The sequence below is a fragment of the Triticum urartu genome, chromosome 5A (assembly GCF_056163025.1).
Source record: "Triticum urartu cultivar PI428250 chromosome 5A, HENAU_Tu73, whole genome shotgun sequence".
In the NCBI taxonomy this organism is placed as follows: Eukaryota; Viridiplantae; Streptophyta; class Magnoliopsida; order Poales; family Poaceae; genus Triticum; species Triticum urartu.
This window is the reverse complement of record NC_141877.1, coordinates 29,361,842-29,366,747: the sequence shown is the minus strand read 5'-3', so window position 1 is coordinate 29,366,747 and position 4,906 is coordinate 29,361,842. Positions and strand designations below refer to the sequence as shown.

The 4,906-nt window shown below is 47.9% G+C and overlaps 1 long non-coding RNA gene across 1 annotated transcript; it reads left to right on the top strand.

Moving 5' to 3' along the window:
- The first annotated feature begins 3,090 nt into the window (after positions 1-3,090).
- LOC125555496 (uncharacterized) lies at positions 3,091-4,425 on the top strand. Its single transcript, XR_007304727.2, has 2 exons — positions 3,091-3,847; positions 3,958-4,425. It is a non-coding gene; the product is annotated as an uncharacterized LOC125555496 (long non-coding RNA).
- The last annotated feature ends 481 nt before the right edge of the window (positions 4,426-4,906 follow it).

Below are 4,906 nucleotides of genomic sequence, written 5' to 3'. Positions count from 1 at the left end.
AGGAGCCGTGCAAGAAAGAAGAGGGAGGAGGAGAAGAAGAGGAAGCTAGAGGAGGAGCAGAGGAAGCAGGACGCAGAACGCCTTCAAGGCCTAGAAGCAAGGCACGCGGACTTGGCACTCAAATTCCAGCAGCAGCAACAGATCGACTCACTTAGCCAGGACAGGGGGTCTCAACAGCGGCAGCAGCAAGCGAATGATCGTCCAGCATTGGATAGCACTGTCCCATCCATGCAGAGAAGTAGCGTTGGTTCCGCCCCGGGCGACGCACTGCTGGATACATACCTTGTGGATGACATCATAGAGAACACTAACTGTGAGCTACACTTCAAAATGAAGAACATATCCATGAAGGTGGCAGACGCCGTTGCTTTTACAATTACCCCCGAAGGAACCTTCCATTGCATCCCGATTCCAGCGGGCTATGCTCGTGTCTTGGTTGATGAGGTGGTGGACCCATATTCGGGGCAATAGCTTGACATTCCTGGAGGTGATGACGAGGACACACTGGGAGAGGCCATACATCGTATCATCTTATGGAGAAATGATTGCATCGTCTTTTGAAATCCACCAACACCGTGTCTGCCGACTCCTCCTCGAAGTCCGCCACCGAGTCAGGGGACTCCCGCTCCTCCAAGTCCACGAAGACGTGAGCCGACTCCTCCTCGAAGTCCGCCACCGTGTCTGCAGACTCCCGCTCCTCCAAGTCCACGAACGCGTGAGCTGACTCCTCATCAAAGTCTGCCACCGTGTCAGCAGACTCCCGCTCCTCCAAGTCCACCAATGCGTGAGCACACTCCTGCTCCAACTCAGCCACGTCAGCCGTCTCCGCCGCCTCAGCAATCGCAGAAGAGACATGCTGCAGCTATGGTGCGTAGAGGTACGCGTCGAGGTAGTACAGGAGGTACAGGCGGAGGCAAGCGATATAAATATGGTCCAAGCAGCCTCGCTCCTCTTCCTCGGAGGCCTTACGACATGACCGAGGAGCAAAACGAAGCCATAGTGAAGGCCCAAGTGGACGCCCATTTTGGACCGAAACCGGCACCGCCGCCAAGGGAGAATGTTCCCGAGGAAAAGATTGACCACTTCATTCGTATGGCTAGAACACCAGCTCCCAAGCCTGTTGACTCTGACTATGAGCGCCAACTCAGGAAGGCACATCGAGCACGACTACAGAGGGAAGCGAGCTCAAGCTTGAGCCAACAAGCAGCTGCCAAAAAATGCGGGAAAACCGTTCCCCAGCTAGGAGAACAGGTGGCGCAATCGACCCCCCCCCCCCCCCGCTTGTTGTGCCAACAACACATGAGAGTACGCGCGCCGTATATTATTGTGGGCAAACCGTTCCCCAGCTGAAACAATCTGGTAATAACCGAGGATCATATAAGGAATGCTAAAATGCTCGGTATCAGTGTTGGACAACTCCTCGACATCGAGCCCATGTCTCCGCTTAGAGAGGAGGAAATAAAACGACAATATATCCGTGGCCAACCTTTGGTCAAGCCTGAGGAGGTCAAGAACCTCCCAACGAGAATGTATGAATTGCATCAATGGTACATGAACATTACCAAGATTTCCAATTGAGAGTCCCTCATGGTGAATGTCAAGGCGGAGCATTACTTCCATGAGAAAGCTCTGGCCGTTGAGTATACAGAACTGTTTCAATTATTCAATCAAGACGCACTCGACAAATCTTTCGTCACTTGCTATTGTCTCTAAGTGATTTCTTTCTGTAATTTAAGTCTCAAGCTGGCTGTAGTGATCATTTTGATTAATCATTACCTGTAATTATCCTCACTATATTCTTTTCTGTGGTATTATGCATGATGAAGATGTATGAAATGAAAAAATCTGGACGCTACGACATTGGGTTCATTGACCCTAATACCGTTAATGAGTACACATGGAATATTCCAAGTTGTCGAGCAAGTTTAGAGGAAAGCATGCTAGAGTTCTTCAAGCGACTCAATAGCAATGAAGATATACTACTTCCTTACAACTTCTTGTGAGTCACACTGTCTTGTCTTACAAATTCTGTTTTTGCTTACTAGCTAGCTAGATGTTAATAATTAAGTGTATAGGGTTTATGCTAGTTGATTAGTGTTGTGCACATGCCCGCTTAATTAAGACATGCAAACGTGTGTGCATGCAGTTTCCACTGGATCTTATTAATCATTAAAGTTGATAAAGGAACCGTTGAAGTACTGGACTCACTACTTAAGGAAGAAATTGACTTCGCCATCTTGAAGGGGATAGTCGGCAGGCAATTTCAATCATTATTAACTATATCTCGACTTATTTAATTAGTTCGTCATTTCCTGATATCAACTATTTAATAACCCCTTTATTCATTTTCTTTGCTGGCGGGCAGGACTTGGGAAAAGTTCATCAAGGTGACTCCAGGAAAATGGCGACAAAAGCTGTTTTGATTTCGACCCAAGGTAAGTAATTAAGTATTACTAGCTAGCTTACCATCTCTTTAATTCTTGTTTCAATACCATTAATTAATTATCATTCTTGATTAATTATTATCTGATTAAATTACATTTTTGTATAGGCCCTGGAGGCAGGCTCCGGGGAATAATCTGTGTGCATACTACGTTTGCGAAACATTCGCATGATGGCGTTCGAAAGGAGCAAATCTCAAAGACAAGAATATGGGTACGTTTGCCAAAACACTATTCACAATATTTACGTCATTATCAATATCTAGTCACACAACTAATACACATGCATATTGATCTCCTTCTTAACAGTTCAAAGAGGTGCGGGAGAAGCTCCTACCAACAGAGCGCATACTAGCACTTCAAGAGGAAATAGCGGGATTTTTGCTCGACCGGGTCATAGATCCCAAAGGAAAATACTATTACCCGCTATCGCCCCCATGAACCACTTGTCATCGTGCTCCGAAGGCACCAAGGCAATATGTAGGAGAAAATTGTATATATATGTGTATGTGTGAATAATTAATGGTGATTGTGAGACATTCAATGATATATATATATATATATATATGTTCTATTATGATAACATCCCTTAAAACCTTATTCTAATAACACTTGTCTCTTATTCTCATAACACCTCCCACCACTGATTCCACCCTGATCCGAAAGCAAAAAGAGTCAACCCACCCACCCCTCTCCTCCCACGTTCTGTTCGTGCCCGATCCACTCCTTCCCACCTTCTTCCTCCTGCCTAGCCTCCTCCCACCTCCCCTCCACCTTCCACTGCCGGCGACGCCAGGGGCTTCGTGCCTCCGATGCCAGAGTCGTGCCGCCGCCCGCGTATCTCTTCTGCCCTGCCAACCCACCGCCCCGGAGCGAGACGCGCGCGGCTCCCCCATGCCCGGCGACCTTCCCCCCGCCAGCGCCGCCCTCCCCCGATCAACTTTCATCTTCCCCAGGCATCGCGGAACTTCCCTTTCGCCTCGATCTGCAGCGACGCGGACGACCGGCAGTAGGGCGCGCCGCCCTTCCCCTCCCCTCGAATGTTTGGGGCACCGACGACCCAGCGCGATACCTGGCAGTCGGGCTTGGGGTGGAGGCCGCCGCCGATCCCCTGTTGGATCTCTTTCCACCAGTATCCGGCTACCCCCCCCTCGATCTGGTCTCCCGTCCACAACGCCTTTGTTGACCGGCGAGAAGGAGCTAGCCACTGGATCCACTGATCTCAAGGGGCATCACGCCGTGCTGCAGCTCCACATCCCTGCGTGTGCAGTGCACAATCGTTGCTGCTGCAACTCGGCAGCTCGCCCCGTGCATGGTCGCCACCGGCGTGTAGTTCGGCTAGAGCTGCAGCTCTCTCTCCTCACATCATGCAGTTCACGGTGAATGACGAAGACGATGGCAGCCAGGTAATGCCTTCGACACCCACACCCACCATCGTTGCTGAACTTTGTCCATTTGTTCTGAACTTTTGCTACTTTGAACACTGACGCGAATGTCTGAAACTTTCTATGTGCAGAGCGACGAGTGAAGGGGTACGCCAAGCAGCAATTGGGGGAGGGGGTCTCTGGAACGTCGTCGTTGCTGCTCATCTGTAATGCCACCGATCCTTGATGGATGTTATGTACCTCCCTCTCTTTCAGGCTGCTGCCATCACCGCAGCAACCCAGGATCCCATCCTCTATTCTCTTCCGCACAGAGTGCAAATGCAGTCCGCTGTGGTTTTCTCCTAACGTTCATTTGATCTTTTTTGCAGGAAAGATAAGTGGCGAAGTTCCGTTGGATGCCCCCATTACCCAATTTTTTTTGTTCAAAACTGAAGTTCATTGTTGAAAATTGTTGGCAAATATTGAGTTGTGCAATTCATTGTAAAACCGCATTCTCTTCAGAGTTCAAATAGAGTGACTCTGAATGCCAACTGACGCAATCAGGTTGGCGGCTACAATGCAGTCCGTATATGAATTGTTTTTGGTTTTTTGTTGTGTTTTGTGCGGTGTATTTAGCTGCTAGTGGTGCCGTCTAATGGGGCCATTTTTTGTCAACGGAAAGCATGCAAGTGACGACATCCAAGTGTGTAGGTTGAATATAGTTCACTCATCCCGTCTCGCAATCCAAACTTGCATAAAACCGCAACTTGGAGAAAACGTGTGTTAAGAAAACTGGAGAATAAAGTACAGGGCCGTTGGAAAGTTCACTTTACTCTCAAATGAAAAAAATGAAAAAAAATTATGGTCCACTATTAGCCAATATTGTTTTCTGTTTTGTACTTTTGTTTAGAAAAAAATCAAGTGGACTTCAGTTAGATATTGCAGGAGAAGACACAAATGCAAGATTTAGTTTGTAATTATTGCAGAAATCTGATGTAGTTCGTTTGTGTGATGACTTGTGATGTAAAAGGAGAATGGAAAACCCACGGTGAAGCCCTTATATTGTAAAGAGCACTTCACTTCGTCCTTGTGCCAAAACTA